This window comes from Neophocaena asiaeorientalis, unplaced genomic scaffold (assembly GCF_003031525.2).
Source record: "Neophocaena asiaeorientalis asiaeorientalis breed wild unplaced genomic scaffold, Neophocaena_asiaeorientalis_V1.1 scaffold177, whole genome shotgun sequence".
NCBI classification, from domain to species: Eukaryota; Metazoa; Chordata; class Mammalia; order Artiodactyla; family Phocoenidae; genus Neophocaena; species Neophocaena asiaeorientalis.
Window position 1 is genome coordinate 18,271,463 of NW_020172779.1, and position 18,503 is coordinate 18,289,965.

Here is an 18,503-nt window from a genome sequence, read left to right on the forward strand (position 1 = left end):
CGCCACTCACTTTCTGCTGTGCAGCCCAGTTCCTAACAGGCCTCCGACGGTACCAGTCCTCCACCTGGGGTTTGGGGACCCCTGCTGTATAATATAACTAAATTTTATTGAGTGTGTACTATATTCTAGGTCTCTTAATATTTATCACCTCATTTACTTCTCTCAAGCACCCTATGAACAAGGTGCTGCAAAACATGTCATACTTTACACGTGAAAAAGCTAACGTAAGTAGACATTAAATAGATTTCTCAAGGCCATAATTCTAATGAGTGCTAGGAATGGAATTTGAACCTACAGTTTTGTTGAAACTAAAACATAACCTCTTTCCTCTACTTGTTGACAAAGACTGAAACAAATTGAATATTGGCAATGGAAAACCAATTGCTACCACTGTATTACTGGTCATGGATTCAAAAATACAGGGAACTCTTGAGAGTGTGACATGCTCCCTTCACAGCATACTGAAATCTTTTTTATTTTTAACATCTTTATTGGAGTATAATTGCTTTACAATGGTGTGTTAGTTTCTGCTGTATAACAAAGTGAATCAGCTAAACATATACATATATCCCCATATCTCCTCCCTCTTCCGTCTCCCTCCCACCCTCCCTATCCCACCCCTCTAGGTGGTCACAAAGCAGATCTCCCTGTGCTAGGCATCTGCTTCCCACTAGCTAGCTATTTTACGTTTGGTAGTGTATATATGTCCATGCCACCCTCTCACTTCGTCCCAGCTTACCCTTCTCCCTCCTCGTGTCCTCAAGTCCATTCTCTACATCTGCGTCTTTATTCCTGTCCTGCCCCTAGGTTCTTCAGAACCATTTTTTTCCCCCTTAGATTCCATATATATGTGTCAGCATACGGTATTTGTTTTTCTCCTTCTGACTTACTTCACTCTGTATGACAGACTCTAGGTCCATCCACCTCACTGCAAATAACTCAATTTCGTTTCTTTTTATGGCTGAGTAATATTCCATTGTATATATGTGCTGCATCTTCTTTCATCTAAATGCTCCTGTAATTTTAGCTCTATGCCACTGCTCTCCTTCTCACATGGGTTCTTCCATTGGAAGTTTTCACCTAAAACTCTCCAATATTAAAAGAGTAGCAACAAACTTTTTTGACTTCACATTCTGCTCCAGTGACCTGACTCCTTGGAAGAGCAGTCTTCATACCTGAGTCATTCACTTATTTTTATGTGTTCTTTAACTGCCTCTAATCTGACTTCGATTCACTCATTTTATTTAACAACTCGCAATACGGTAAGCAGTAAGGTGGCAAGGGTTCGTGTTACCATATTTACTGAGCATAATTTAGACTTCATTTTTGTTCACTGCTTGCCCTTTAAAGTGTTTTATCCTTTATCCCTTTTGCCACAGCACCAGTTATACTGAACACCCACTTTTAGGACTTACTTATCCATATGGCTAAATGCACATCTAGTTGTTGGTTTTAACTGCTGTGCATAATCCAGTAGGTGTTTGCAATCTTTTACTTATATGTTCCCATAGTCATGAACAGGTAGGTTGTCAGAAGGTCCTTGCTATCAAAAACCATGCTGCATCTAATGGACCAGTGAGAATTTCTCAAGAGTATATAAGCAGGGTGGAATTTCTGGTTTATGGAGCATATGCATGCTTGATTTCCCTAAATCGTGTTCGAGTGATAATTAGAAAGCATGTATATGCTAATTTCCATGGACATTTCTGTCTCCCTTTTATCTTTGCCAACACTTGGTTTTATCCTGCCTTTTAATTGTTTGGCAGTATTAAGGGTATAAAGAGGTATTTCACTAGTGTTCTCATTTTTATTTTTCAACCACAGTGGAGTTGACTATATCATTTTATTCTTCTCAGCCATTGATCTCATCCTTTGGTAAATGTCTCCACCATATCCCTTGTCCATTATTCTATAAACTTCTCTTTTTACTTTTTCTCTCTCAGGCCATCTCACCAATGGTAACATTTTCAAAACATATCTTTTTTCAGATGCTTCCTAAATTTATATTGCTATCCCAGACTGCTTTCTAAGTTCCAGATCTAATTCCATACTTGACCATTTCACATAAATGTGACTCAGCATACCCAAGACTACCTGATGCTCCTATGACCCTTCTCTGCATTACTCTAGGCCTTATCTGGTGTTTCCCATCCCTGAGTACCGTCACTTGTGTGACTCAGGGGTCCTCTTCAACATTTTCCTTTTCCTTTTTCCTCATATTTGTTGTACACCAAGACCTGCTGATCTTATTTGTGATCTCTCCAGTTCATCTAATTATATGTTCCTCAACTTCATTTTCCCTAGATAAGGATAACTCTGCTATTTCTCCTCAGCAATTACAATTTGGTTACCCTTATCCATTCTTGATTGCCTTAAATATATTTCCCCCATTGAAACCATGTAATACTGAGTGTTTCTCCCCCGATGGAAAACAAAGCAAAGCAAACAAACAAAAAACAGTTGCTCCCGTTGTTTTGGGGACACAAGTGCATGGTCTGATTCTGCTCACAGCTCTGGCTGCATCTTCTAAGCCTGCTGTAACTGTCTATTCCCCCATTCTTATCATAGATTCAACTCTTTCCTCATGCAAATACTGGTTCAAAATATTACTTTTTCAGAGAAGATTTCTCTACATCCTCAGTCCTTATTACACACTCTCAGAATAATGTATAGATTCCTTGCAGATTGATTACCTCTTTGTAATTATGCCTCTATTTGGGTAATTATTTGATTAATATTTCTTTCTGTTATTTTTCAAGAGATCACATACCACAGATTTTTGTCTTCCAAAGCATGGTGTCAGATACACAGTGGACACTCAATATACATATGCTGTATGGATTAATACATTTTGTTTTTATAAGTGTGTGTGTAGGGGGGTGTGTGTGTGTATTAATTTTAGAGCAGAATGCGTGGAATTATTAATTATGGTTATAAGTAGTAAGATTATGAGTATTTTTTAGTTAGCTGTATGTATTTTTCCCCTACACTGTGTAATAAAAATGTTAAAGCAAAGCAAATTATTTCTAAAGAACCAATATTTAAAAAATATTTTTCTGAACCTCTCTTTTCTGCATTTTCATTTTCTTTCAAAATATAAATTCCTTGGCTTTCTTCTACTTCTCCTTCTGTAATCGAAGACTGTAGATCTGCTTTCTAATAACTCTCAAGGGAGCAGCATTGAGAAGTATTGGAAAGTAAGCTAATTAACTAGTTTCATGTTACTTGCACTGACTAATTGCTTAAAATCAATTAGCCAATTGGAAAAAAAAATCAATGATTTCTTTGAAAGAGTCATAGGGGGATAGTAGCATGCTTTTTTTCCCTGCATGAATTACTAGCTTTTTTTAAAGAGAGAGTTATTTGTTTAAAAATAAAATGATTTGGGGGCAAAATAAATAGAAAATTTAACCCTTTTAATCCAAAATAATATTGATGATGTTTATATAAGCATACTTCAAAAGAGATAAATTTTTTCTTTCAATGTATTTTATCCTCTTAAAAATTGTTCAAGAACGCAAATTAGACTTTATTTTCTTTATATTTCTCAGTTATCTGATTAACTTTGGATCATGTGATAAAGACTGGGTACAGCAGGGAATAACCCAGGTCTTTTGTTTGATAGGCCAACCCCTTTTTCTATATTTGGTATTTTATTATCTAGAGAGCATTTTTCCCTGGAAATCTGAACTACTCACTGTAAGCTGTTCTGGAGACACCAGCCAGGGACACATTCCACTGCCCTAATAAAACAACTGGCATTTATTAAACATGTCATAACTTGGAAGGACTTTGTTATGTTTCCATATGACCATTTCATGTAAGTGGTATTACTTTTACTGTACAGTTGAGGAAACTAGATCCAAGACAGCTTAACTATTCCAACCAAGCTTACACAGATAATAAATGGAAGAATCAGTATTCAACAATTACGTTCTACACTTTCGGCAAAATTACTGAGGATAAATTAGCTCACCTAGTGTGGAGAGGCAGGAAATGAGCAGATACCAAGTCTGGGACCTTTAGCTGTTAAAATATGTGTCTCAATTCTGCAACTGCATTTCAGCAACAGTTGCTCAGCACACACTGTGCGAAGCAGCATTAGATGTGTAGAAGATGGACCTGTCCTCAGAAGAATCTCAGAATCCATTTGTAAAGACACTGGGTCATGAATGTCTCCCATACAATGAGATTAATGCATACCAGACATAAATAAAAAGTTCTTTGAAACCAGAAATGTGGTGGTAACTAATGCAGCCTGGGAGGATGAGAAAGATTTAATAAAGACAACGGTTGGCCTAGAGTCATAAAGGAAAGGACACTTTTTGTTGTAAGATGAGAGGAGTAATTCCTAATTAATAAGAAAAGGCATGCAACACAAAAAGCTATTAAGACTGTGGTTTGTTATTAAATGGGAGAAAAAGTAATTTGTGGGTATTGTAAAAAAATTAATAAACAGAAACCTCAATAAATAGAGTTGAGAGACCAGAAGGGGGGGTTCTCATGCCCTGTGAAGACAGCAGATCCCAACAGATGGAAGAAAGACTCCTCTTCTTTCCTGGCAAGTCTCAGCCAGTGAAAAGCCATGGACTCTGTTCACTATAGCCATCCAAAACTCTTTTTCCTCTCTATAAACGTGTTCTTCCCTTGCTTTGTGGAGACTTGCACGTGGCTTGCCGTGGTTGCAGAGCCCGAATTGCAGTTCTCTGCTGATCTCAAATAAACCCATCTTTGCTGGAGAAATATCTGGGATTGCTCATGACAGGGTATTTAAGGAGATGCTATAATTGTGAATATTGGCTCTATCTTTTAAAAGTAAGCTTACTGTTCAACAGGCAAAATTACGTGAAAAACCCTGCAAAGGGCCACTGAAAACCTCATGGAATTGGATTACCATTTTCTCTGAGAGTAGAATCTTAGTACTGTGATTAGGTGAGAAATCATTGAAATTGATGGCTGGCAAATCTAAGAAACCTGAGTGACCCTGAGTTTCCCAAGCTGTGTGACCTTGGGAAAGTCACTTGAAATCTTTAAGCCTTTGTTGCCTTAACCAATAAAATGTGTCATGATAATCAGATGGTGTTGAAAAACTCCCTGGAGGGTTTAGGATACAAAAGGATGACTCAACAATTGAGTTTCCATCCTTCTTGATTTTAACATGTGATCTTGATTCTCTTAGATTTGATGCTTCTCAAGAAGAAATGTTATATTTCTGTATACTTTTTTTTTACTTCAAATTGTTTATAAGCACCCAGAGGTTTGAGGTGATACTTTGGTCATCATTGTGCCTCTAATAAGAAAGTAGCTGACCCAGAGTAAAAACTCATTATGAGTCTGTTCGTTCAGTGATGAATTAGAGACGGCGTACTTAAAATGAGCAATACAAAGTTTAGTCTTGTCATTTGGGAATTTTTTCTAGGTTAGAGACTGCCTGGACTGCTTAATAATCTCATTATGTGTAGAGAGAAACATTACAAGAGGATTTAGCCATTTAAGTTTCCCCAGGGCAACCAAAGATACAGCAGCTTCTTACAAAATGTACTTCTGCTTGAATGTAAAAGAAGATCCATTTGGGGTGTACTGCTGATTATGTATTAGAAAAATTAGCACCCATCTCTTCCCCAGATGTTGCCTTAATAGAGACCACAACAATAATAATACCAACATTTCAGAAGTATATTAGGAGAAAATACTGTGAGCAGAGAAACCTGTCTATTATTTATTCTACTATGTTATGTTCCCCTGAAATCTGTATATCCATTACAACAAGTTTAATTCTTATCCCAGCAAAAGAAAAATGGATACCACATAGACAAAAATATCAATGAACAAGTTTACATCCCAAAGTGACTTTCTTTAAACATTACTAAGAAAAATAAGACTCGAAATTCAAGCTTTATAGAAAGAAAAACTGTTGCTTTCTGATATTCTAACCATTCCTTTTATGTATCAAGTATCCGGGATATTAGATTCCTATACTACGTAACAAATTATAACAAACTTAGTGGCTTAAATAATGCCCATTCATTATTTCATAGTTTTTCTGTGTCAGGAATCTTGGCAAATCTTAACTGGGGCCTATGTTCAGGGTCTGTTGGGCTACTATCGAGGTGTTGTAAAAATCAGATTTTCATTGGAGACTTGATAGGAAAGGACTGGAAGAATCTTCTTCCAAGTTCACTCAGGCTGAAGGCAGGATTCATTTTCTTTCAGCTGTAAGATGGATTGCTCAGGCTTCCTACTGGCTGTTGGCTGGAGGCTGTCTTAATGTCCTAGTGGTAGCAGTTTCCTGCCATGTGTTCCTCTCCATAGGAAGTTCACAACATGGTAATTTGATTCATCAAGCCCATTTTTCTTTAGCCCATTTTTAAGATCTTTTTACGCTGGTTGTTAGCAATTCGATTAGGATTAACTTGGCTTTGTTTGCTTTGTTTTTATCCCTCTTAAGATTCTTTGAGCTTCTTGGATCTGTAGGTGTATAGTTTTCATCAATCTTTTTGCCTTATTTCTTCAAAAATTTTTGCTCCCAACTCTCTTCTCTCTTTATGGTATCCCTGTTGTACATATGATGAAATATTTCATATTCTATTTCATTCTTTAATTTGGATAATTTCTATTGTTATAACCTCATGTTCATTTATATTTTCTTCTGCAGTGTCTAATCTTGTAGTAATCCCACCTAACTAGTTTTTAAATTCAGATACTGTATTTTTCAAAAGTAGAAATTCTACTTTGTTCTCTTTATATCTTTTGATTTGTCTCCTTTATATGCTTATTTACTTCTACATGATTAAATCTAATCACAATAGCTATTCTAAAATCCTTGTCTATTAAATCTATCATTTCTGTCACCTTTGAGTCTATTTCTATTAGCTATGAATCACTTTTTCCACTTCTTGTCATGTCAAATAATTTATTTTGATCACAGCCATTTGGAATTCTACATTTTTTTTTTCATGCTGTATTTTGTTGTATTTCTTTGTACTGTGTTGGACTTTGTTCTGACAGGAAAGTAAGTTACTTGTGGATCAGCTCAATCACTTCGAGACTATTTTAAGCCTTGTTAGATTGTTAGAGTGAGTTTAATGGAGTTTTACTCTGGTCTTCTTTATCTCTGTTACTAAAGAATGATCCCTCCAGCATCCTTATTGGGTGTGCTGATATTCAACAAAGACTCGTCTGGCTGGTTGGAATTCATATGTCTCCCAGCCCTTCAATATTTTGGAATCATACCTGGCTCAGAAGTATAACGCTCTCCTTTTTTTTTTTTTTGGCCTCACTGTGAGGCATGTGGGATCTTAGTTCCTTGACCAGGGATTGAACCTGCACTCCCTGCAGTGGAAGTGCAGTCTTAACCACTGGACCACTGGGGAAGTCCACACTATTCTGTTGCTAGCAGCTCTTTCTCAGTGTAACTCCCTCCTCTCTGGTATTTTGCCACCACCTCTTACTCCTTATTTCCATCTCTGTCTCTGTCTGTGCTCTCCTTGGTATTCTGCTTGCACTGTGTTCTAGAGATATCTCCAGGCAGAAAACCACCTTCTTTGTTTCCTTTCCTTTAGAGGTTTGTTTGTTTGTTTACCTCCCTCATTCTTCATGTTCAAAACTTCTTGATTTCTGTTCATCCAGGTCCAGAATTGAATATTAATTTGTTTATGGGAAATTGTATTCTCTTCAGCTTCTTTCCCCTCTGTTTTATCTTTTAGGCTCCTTTGATCTACCATGTAAGTTAATGACTTTCCCCTGCATTTTATAAAAGAAAATAATACAAAAGTATATTTGAGTTGGAGACCTGGATTTGAACGTTTTAAGTCTGCAAAACATGTTTTCTTACTCCAAGTCTAGTATTTCCCCGTTACATCAAGTCTTCTTTAAATATCTGTTTAGTTTGTAAAAGATAAAAACTGAAGGGCCAAGCTCCCCTGTCTCAAACTGTCCTGTTCTTACTGATGAGTATCCTTGACAGTTTTGAGGAGAGCAATTTAATTCTGTTTAGACTCCCCACTTAACACCCGCTCCAACTCCCCCAGGGACCAGTAAGTTCATTAACTCTTCGGAGTTGGTCTAGCACACATTGGCTGACTTAGTTTCTCTCTCCTGTGGCTTTTTGGTAAATGTCAAGGACCACTCCACAGATGATCAAGGAGGTCTGCTGCAGAGACCCTAGCAGAGATGGATCAAAACTGTAACTTGAACCTTTGTCTTCTGCAATAACTCAGTCTACCAGGGAAATAAATCCATGTCAAATGTCTCCCCAGTGGAGTGTAGAGATTAATACCTGCTCTTTTCAATGGGACCAAACTTAATAAGCAAAATAGCTTAAAATTAATTGTTATTTTCCCTTTAAGTAAATATTAATTGAATGTTTTGTATGTGTACGTTTCTTTAAATATTGATTGATTTAATATTTGAACCACACAAAGCAGCCATGCTTTATCTTCATATTTTCCATGAGAAAATCTGATATTCTGAGACAGAAAAAGTATTTCCCAGTCACACAGCTAATAAGTGTTGGAGGTGACATTTACAACTCAACTGAAAAGCAGTCTTCCTTGTTCCTTGTTTTCCTAGGTTTCCCCAAATATCCCTGTATATATGTCCAGGATGTTGAAGTTACTGTGGTTGTTAGGGATTTTGAGTTATATATAATGAAAACCAAATCTGGCTATATTAAGCAAACAAAAAATTAAAAATCATTTAAAAATAATTTAAAGGCAACAAAGAACCAGGCTCAGAAAGATCAGCTGGAAATATTTATCTGGGATCTGGGGAACAGGAACAGAAATCAACAAAACAGTGCTATCAGGTCACTGCCACGGGGACTTATTGGTCCCAGTCAAGTTTCATTTTGTTGTTGTCGTCTTATTACAAAGTAAGTATTCCAAACTCATAAAAAAGTGTACAAAATAATAAAATAGGTATTCACATACTTACCAGGTTTAATAAACTTTAATAGTGGGACATTTTTTTCTTCAAATATATTTTATTAAAAAATATTACAGACGTCGGACTTGGTGGGGGAGGACCCTGGGCAGGACAGAAGTCAGGGCAGCCTTGTCACCAGTGTGAAGGCGCAGGACCCCCTTCTTCCGCCTGCTCTCTTATCACGGTGTTTTAGGATTATTTAAAGGGTCTGGGACCTTTTTCCACTTGCACTTGTGGGGGTGTAGGTTGCAGGTGGGAGTGGTGGGTGCTGGCAGGGAGCCTGCCTCTCCCAGGTTCTCTCCAGGTTGCCTCCCCCTCCCAGGGCCTCCTTGGGGACCTTTGTAATTTGAGCCAATTAAAAACATGAACTCAAAAAAAAAATTACAGACACAACTAAATTCTCACCCTTTTAAACCTTTGTAAGGTTAAAGAGATTCCTAAGGTTAATCTCTGTCCTGAAGTGGGTCTATAGCATCTCCATTCATGCTTTGTATTTTATTACATATTAATATCAATAAAATCTCAATAAGGGATTTATATTTTATAATTTTTACATTTATATAGATGTTACCAAACTGTATGCATACTTATCCAACTAGCTTTTTTCATTTAATATTATTTTTTAAAATTTTCACATGTAGATTTTTCCTGGTCTCATTTTGACTATTTCCCTAGTGTTTCACTGAATGAATCAATTTATTCATAGAATTCCCTATTGAAGAAAAAGGTAAGTCATATCCACTTTGTTTCGGCAGTGGCAGTGCTGCTCTGTCTTTATTCATAAGAGCCCCTCGAGAAGAGAATTGCGGAGCTGTTGAGTACACCCATCTCAACTTTACCAGATTTTGCCGAATTGCACTTCAAAGTGCTTGTAACAACTAATATATCAATTAGCAATCTGAATTTCTACTTTTCTATATTCTTATTAATATTTGGCAATTCAGGTCGATTCAGCAAATACTTACTGAGCACATACTACAAGCTGATAACTCTTCAACATTTTCCAGAAATAATAATAAACAGAAGCGATAAAAACGTGTGTCCTTACAAAACCTATACTTTGGTACGAAAACACACACAATAGCAATATAAATAAATAAAAAGGTTTTTGTTTTAAAGGATGATAAGTGTTATTATAGGGAAAGGCAGCTTTATGTGCTCAGTCTCTGATCCTCTCCCAGCCTTAGACCTGGAACACCTCCTAACCAAGAGCTAAAGAGCCCACAGTGCCTGTGTGGGGATATCTTTCTTCCTTATAGGACAATGAGTACTGTTTTTTTTTTCTCTGCTTAAAGTGTGTGTGTCATATGGCACCTGTACAACCCCAGTGCTATGTCTGTCCTCTGTGCGGAGGGGCCAGAGTTCCTTCAGCTGGCAGTAGAGGGGTGCACATGGGCAAATTGCCCAGCTTTGGCTGCTTAGAAAGGTCCCCAGTGGGGGAGCGACACCCACTTTTGGGGCTGGTCTCGCTGGGTCTCTGTTCCATGTAGGTGGGGTGTCATTCCATCCAGTGCCTGACTGTGTTGTGTTCTCCTTGATGACTCTGATAGCAAAATGCAATGGGCCAGGGGTGTTTGGAGTCCTCTCTTGGGATTGATAACCAGTACAAGGTATTCTACCCCATGGTTATGGAGAAAATCAATGCAAGGCAAAGCAATAGAAGGTGCCAGAGGGAAGGTGAGATTGTATTTTTAAATTAACTGCTAAGGGAAGTTGTCACTGAGAACATAGCATACAAGCAGAGACCTGTTGACTTCACAGGGGTATAGGAGCATACCTTTTAGTCATCTAGGAGAAAAGCCTGCTAGACACAGGGAGGAGCAAATTAACTGAACTGAGACTGTTCCTGGACTTTTGTTTGTTTTTGAAGAAGCAAGGAGGCCAGTGGGGCTGTGAGTGAGCCAGAGCAAAAGAATAAAAAGAGAGTTATTTGGGGTTGTGTTAACCATCTTCAGGACCTTGGTATTCATCTGAATGGGATGGGGATCTACTTCAGGTTTTTAAACATAGGAGTGATATGGTCTTATTTGACATTTAAAAGGACACCACTGGGACTTCCCTGGTGGCGCAGTGGTTAAGAAGAATCCGTCTGCCAATGCAGGGGACATGGGTTCAAGCCCTGGTCCAGGGAAGATCCCACATACCACGGAGCAACTAAGCCCACACGCTACAACTACTGAGCCTGCGCTCTAGAGCCTGTGAGCCACAACTACTGAGCCCACATGCCACAACTACTGAAGCCCACGTGCCTAGAGCCCATGCTCCACAACAAGAGAAGCCACCGCAATGAGAAGCCCGCGCACTGCAACGAAAAGTAGCCTCCGCTCGCCACAGGTAGAGAAAGCCCGTGTGCAGCAATGAAGACCCAACACAGCCAAAAATAAAAAAAAAAAAAAAAAAAAAAAAAATATATATATAAAGGACACCACTGGCTAGTATAATGAGAATAGATTCTAGAAGGACAAGATGGAATAAAAATGCCAATTAGGAGGGCAGGCAGGAGCAAATAATGTGTTGGCCTAATTGGCAACAGTGATGGTAATGAAAAATAGTTGGATATTAATGAACTTTTAAAAATTTGCCAACTGATTGACATGAATTGGCTTCTGATTGTTTTTGAATTTACATTTCTTTAATTATAAGTAAGATTCAATTTTTTTCACCTATGACTTCTTTTTATATTCTCTCTAATCTATCAATACGATTTCCTACTGATTTGTAGAGATAGTTTATGTATTCTTTAACTAAATATTTTAATTATATTCATCTCAAATATTATCTCCCAGAAGTGTGGATTATCTTTTCACTTATTTGTGAAATAAGTACATTTATATAGTCTTTACTTTAAATGTATTATTTAGTAATATTTTTCTTCTGTAATCCGTGAATTTAGTGAGTGATTTCCTCCTCTTATTTCTTCTTCCTTCTTCTCCTTCTCCTCCTCCTCCCCCCCCCCCCTCCGCTTCCTCCTCTTCCCCCCCCCCTTCTTCTCCTCCTCATTGTTTTTGTTTAAATTGCTTGTGTTTTGGGTTTCATATTTTAGAAATTATTGCCTAATGTCAAAAAGGTTTACTCCTATGTCTTCTTCTAAGTGTTTTAAATATTTAGGTCTCTGTTTCACTTTGAGTTAAATTTGTATATGGTATGAGAAAGAAGTCCAAATTATTCTGTTGGTGTATGGATATTCATCTTTTCAAGCACCATTTATTAAAACACTCTACTTTCCCCCATTAAATTATCTTGACTTCTTTACTGAAAATTAATTGAAGGTAAAGAATGACGATGAAGATGAAATGTTCTGCATTCCGATGTTAGTCTCAATTACTGTAGTTTTGTAATACCTCTTGAAATAGAGCAGTGTAAGTCTAAAAAATTTGTGCTTCCTTTTTATCTACCCTCGTTCCCTTCCATTTTCATTTGAATTTTAGGGTTAGCTTTTCAGTTTCTGTGAAACAGCCAGCTGGGGTTCTGAGAGAGATTGATTGGATCTGTTGATGGACTTAGGGAGTAATGCCATCTTAGCACTATTAAATCTTCGGGTCCATGAACGTGGTGTCTTTCTATTTATTCTGATCTTTATTTTTTTTTCAGAATGCTTTGTAATGTTCCGTGTATAATCCTCAAACTCCTTTTGTTCAATTTATTACTGTTTTTTTCTTTTTGATACAATTATAAATGGAAGTATTTTTTTAATCACTAGCTTTCTTTTGATCAGTGTTTGCTTGATGTAGGTTTGGAGCTACTTTTTCTCACTGCCCAAGTATTAGACAATGCCAAACTCCTTGTTGTTGCCCAGGGAGAGTGGGTAGAATATCTCCAAACTGCTTTTAATTGGTACTCTGGCTTAGTGCAGTGGCCTGAGCTCCTTCTTTGATCAACCCAAGGATTTGACTGGATGCAATGTGTAAGTTAGAACCCAGTAATAGCTAGTTGTTACTGGTGTAGTACCCTGCATCTCTTCATCCCCTCAGGGCTGCTTTAGCATTCATTGTAATGCTCAAGGCTGTGGTTGTCAATTTTCTCTTAATTTCTTGTATCTGAACTTTTCCTCCCCCCTTTACAATCTCCTCTATGCATTCAAAATAGTTTGCTATTTATCCAGAGGTTGAAGATTTTTATAGGAACGGTTTCCACTATTGGTTAGTCTGCCATTATATTAATGAAAACAAAATCTCCAGGGATTTTTATTATTCATTGTTACTTAACTTGAAACAGTACTGTGAGTCTAAGAAGAGAGAGTTCAATTTCTATAGACTAGTTTACTTGTTTACCTTTCCATGGGGAGGACAGAACAACGTGTTTGAATGGCTCATCATTAATGCAAAGTAGAGTTATTCCAAAAGGCAACAGGGACGCTGTTGACAGGTCTTTTCATGAGAACAAGAGGGTAAAATAGGTTATGAGGCAAAAACAATGCAGCTCCCTTCCAATAACAGAGACCGGAAGCGTGTGGCTGCCTTTAGCAACAAGGGAACCCTTGATTTTAGCTGAGTATTTTTACATCCCAAGAAATGGGATTGTGTCTGTGAAGCAGAAGTGAGATATTGGAGTCAAAAGTGATATGCTAAAATAGTCGTGAATGCACGTTTCTGCCCCACTGATCTTGGGCCTTATGTGTTGCTTTGCCAGGTGCAATGTGACCAAAATTCATATGTGGTCATTCCAGTAGAGGCTTTGATAAACATATGCTTTGTTTTCCTGTCTTTCTCTCTGCCATAGCAAGTATCAGTATTCCAGATTATTCTTCCTAGTGAGCCTTGGTTGTAGAGCGAGCGTGATGCTGACCTGGGAGCAAAGACCCAGCCATTTTCCAGTGGATACCAAGCTTTAGCAAGAAGTACATCTTTGCTGTCTATGATCCACAGATTTGGCAGTTTTTCACTACTCCAGGATCATAAAGCCGTTAGAGACCACTACTGAGACAGAGGATTTTATGTGGACAATTGGTATTCTCTGCCATAGATGGGTACTGTATGATTACTCAGTTTTGGGTTTTTTTGAACAATATTCCTAAATGTGAAATATTCCTAAAATAAAATATATCATTTAGAGATGAGGAGTTCTAAATTCTACATCAGCTTTATTTAGCCAACAAATTGCGTTATCAGAGTTATATAGTAAATACTCAATTCCATCCTCGATAGATTTTTTTGAATTTTATTTTACTTATTTTTTTAAACAGCAGGTTCTTCTTAGTTATCCATTTCATACATATTAGTGTATACATATCAATCCCAATCTCCCAATTCATCACACCACCACCACCCACTGCCGCTTTCCCTCCTTGGTGTCCATACGTTTATTCTCTACATCGGTGTCTCAATTTCTGCCCTGCAAACCAGTTCCTCTGTACCATTTTTCTAGGTTCCACATATATGCGTTAATATACGATATTTGTTTTTCTCTTTCAGACTTACTTCACTCTGTGTGACAGTCTCTAGATCCATCCACGTCTCTACCAATGACTCAATTTTGTTCCTTTTTATGGCTGAGTAATATTCCAGTGTATATATGTACCACATCTTCTTTATCCATTCGTCCTTCAATGGGCATTTACGTTGCTTCTATGTCCTGGCTATTGCAAATAGTGCTGCAATGAACATTGGGATACATGTGTCTTTCTGAATTACGGTTTTCTCTGGGTATATGCCCAGTAGTGGGATTGCTGGGTCATATGGTAATTCTATTCTTAGTTTTTTAAGGAACCTCCATACAGTTCTCCATAGTGGCTGTATCGGTTTACATTCCCACCAGCACTGAAAGAGGGTTCCCTTTTCTCCACAGCCTCTCCAGCATTTGTTGTTTGTAGATTTTCTGATGATGCCCATTCTGACTGGTGTGAGGTGATACCTCATTGTAGTTTTGATTTGCATTTCTCTAATAATTAGTGATGTTGAGCAGCTTTTCATGTGCCTCTTGGCCATCTGTATGTCTTCTTTGGAGAAATGTCTATTTAGGTCTCCTGTGCATTTTTGGATTGGGTTGTTTGTTTTTTTAATATTGAGCTGCATGAGCTGTTTATATGTTTTGAAGATTAATCCTTTGTCCATTGATTTGTTTGCAAATATTTTCTCCCATTCTGAGGGTTGTCTTTTCGTCTTGTTTGTAGTTTCCTTTGCTTTGAAAAACTTTGAAGTTTCATTAGGTCCCATTTGTTTATTTTTGTTTTTATTTCCATTACTCTAGGAGGTGGATCAAAAAAGATCTTGCTGTGATTTATGCCAAAGAGAGTTCTACCTATGTTTTCCTCTAAGAATTTTAGAGTGTCCAATCTTACATTTAGGTCTCTAATCCATTTTGAGTTTATTTTTGTGTATGGTGTTAGGGAGTGTTCTACTTTCATTCTTTTACATGTAGCTGTTCAGTTTTCCCAGCACCACTTATTGAAGAGACTGACTTTTCTCCATTGTATATCCTTGCCTCCTTTGCTACAGATTAGTTAACCATAGGTGCATGGATTTATCTCTGGGCTTTCTATCCTGTTCCATTGATCTATATTTCTGTTTTTGTGCCAGTACCATATTGTCTTGATTACTGTAGCTTTGTAGGATAGTCTGAAGCCCAGGAGCCTGATTCCTCCAGCTCCGTTTTTTTCCCTCAAGACCGCTTTGGCTTTTTGGGGTCTCTTGTGTCTCCATACAAATTTTAAGGTTTTTTGTTCTACTTCTGTAAAAAATGCCATTGGTGACTTGACAGGAATTGCACTGTATCTGTAGATTGCTTTGGGTAATACAGCCATTTTCACAATATTGATTCTTCCAGTCCAAGAACATGGTATAGCTCTCCATCTGTTTGTATCATCTTTAATTTCTTTCAGCACTGTCTTATAGTTTTCTGCATAGAGGTCTTTTGTCTCCCTAGGTAGGTTTATTCCTAGGTATTTTATTCTGTTTGTTACAATGGTAAATGGGAGTGTTTCCTTAATTTCTCTTTCAGATTTTTCATCATTAGTGTATAGGAATGCAAGAGATTTCTGTGCATTAATTTTGTATCCGGCAACTTTACCAAATTCATTGATTAGCTCTAGTAGTTTTCTGGTGGCATCTTTACGATTGTCTGTGTATAGTATCATGTCATCTGCAAACAGTGACAGTTTTACTTCTTTTCAATTTGTATTCCTTTTATTTCTTTTTCTTCTCTGATTGCCATGGCTAGGACTTCCAAAACTATGCTGAATAATAGTGGTGAGAGTGGACATCCTTGTCTTTTTCCTGATCTTAGAGGAAATGCTTTCATTCTTTCACCACTGAGAATGATGTTTGCTGTAGGTTTGTGGTATATGACCTTTATTATGTTGAGGCAGGTTCCCTCTTTGGCCACTTTCTGCAGAGTTTTTTTTATCATAAATGGGTGTTGAATTTAGTCAAAAGCTTTTTCTGCATCTATCGAGATGTTCATATGGTTTTGCTTCTTCAATTTGTTAGTCTGGTGTATCACATTGACTGATTTGTGTATATTGAAGAATCCTTGCATCCCTGGGATAAATCCCACTTGATCATGCTGTATGATCCTTTTAATGTGTTGTTGGATTCTGTTTGCTAGTATCTTGTTGAGGATTTTTGCATCTATATTCATCAGTGATATTGGTCTGTAATTTTCTTTTTTTGCAGTGTCTTTTTCTGGTTTGGATATCAGGGTGATGGTGGCCTCATAGAATGAGTTTGGGAGTGTTCCTTTCTCTGCAATTTGTTGGAAGAGTTTGAGAAGTATGGGTGTTAGCTCTTCTCTAAATGTTTGGTAGAATTCACCTTTGAAGCCATCTGGTCCTGGACTTTTGTTTGTTGGTAGATTTTTAATGACAGTTTCAATTTCATTACTTGTGATTTGTCTGTTCATATTTTCTATTTCTTCCTGGTTCAGTCTTGGAAGATTATACCGTTCTAAGAATTTGTCCATTTCTTCCAGGTTGTCCATTTTTTTTGGCATAGAGTTGCTTGTAGTAGTCTCTTAGGATGCTTTGTATTTCTGCAGTGTCTGTTGTAACGTCTCCTTTTTCATTTCTAATTTTATTGATTGAGTCCTCTCCCTCTTTTTCTTGATGAGTCTGGCTAATGGTTTATCAGTTTTCTTTATCTTCTCAAAGAACCAGGTTTTAGTTTTATTGATTTTTGCTGTTGTCTTCTTTGTTTCTATTTCATTTATTTCTGCTCTGATCTTTATGATTTCTTTCCTTCTACTAACTTTGGGTTTTGTTTGTTTTTCTTTCTCTAGTTCCTTTAGGTGTAAGTTTAGGTTGTTTATTTGAGATAATTGTTGTTTCTTGAGGTACCATTGTATTGCTATAAACTTCCCTCTTAGAACTGCTTTTACTGCATCCCATAGGTTTTGGATCGTCGAGTTTTCATTGTCATTTCTCTCTAGGTATTTTTTGATTTCTTTAATTTCTTCAGTGATCTCTTGGTTATTTAGTAACGTATTGTTTAGCCTCCATGTGTTTGTGTTTTTTACATTTTTTTCCCTGTAATTGATTTCTGATCTCATAGCGTTGTGGTCAGAAAAGATGCTTGATATGATTTCAATTTTCTTAAATTTATTGAGGCTTGATTTGTGACCCAAGATGTGATCTATTCTGGAGAATGTTCCATGTGCACTTGAGAAGAAAGTGTAATCTGCTGTTTTTTGATGGAATGTGCTATAAATATCAACTAAATCTATCTGGTCTGTTGTGTCACTTAAGGCTTATGTTTCCCTATTAATTTTCTGTCTGGATGATCTGTCCATTGGTGTAAGTGAGGTGTTAACATCCTCCACTAATATTGTGTTACTGTCGGTTTCCTCTTTTATAGCTGTTAGCAGTCTCCTTATGTATTGAGGTGCTCCTATGTTGGGTGCATATATATTTATAATTGTTATATCTTCTTCTTGGATTGATCACTTGATCGTTATGTAGTGTCCTTCCTTGTCTCTTGTAACATTCTTTATTTTAAAGTCTACTTTTTCTGATATGAGTATTGCTACTCCAGCTTTCTATTGATTTCCATTTGAATGGAATATATTTTTCCATCCCCTCGCTTTCAGTCTGTATGTGTCCCTAGGTCTGAAGTGGGTCTCTTGTAGACAGCATATATATGGGTCTTGTTTTTGTATCCATTCAGCGAGCCTGTGTCTTTTTGTTGGAGCATTTAATCCATTCACATTTAAGATATTATCGATAAGTATATTCTTATTACCGTTTTCTTAATTGTTTTGGGTGTGTTGTGGCAGGTCCTTTTCTTCTCTTGTGTTTCCCACTTAGAGAAGTTCCTTTAGCATTTGTTGTAGAGCTGGTTTGGTGGTGCTGAATTCTCTTAGCTTTTGCTTGTCTGTAAAGCTCTTGATTTCTCCATTGAATCTGAATGAGATCCTTGCCGGGTAGAGTAATCTTGGTTGTAGGTTCTTCCGTTTCATCACTTTAAATATGTCATACCACTCCCTTCCGGCTTGTAGAGTTTCTGTTGAGGAATCAGCTGTTAGCCTTATGGGAGTTCCTTTGTATATTAGTTGTTGTTTTTCCCTTGCTGCTTTCAGTAATTTTTCTTTGTCTTTAATTTTTGCCAATTTGATTACTCTGTGTCTTGGCATGTTTTTCCTTGGGTTTA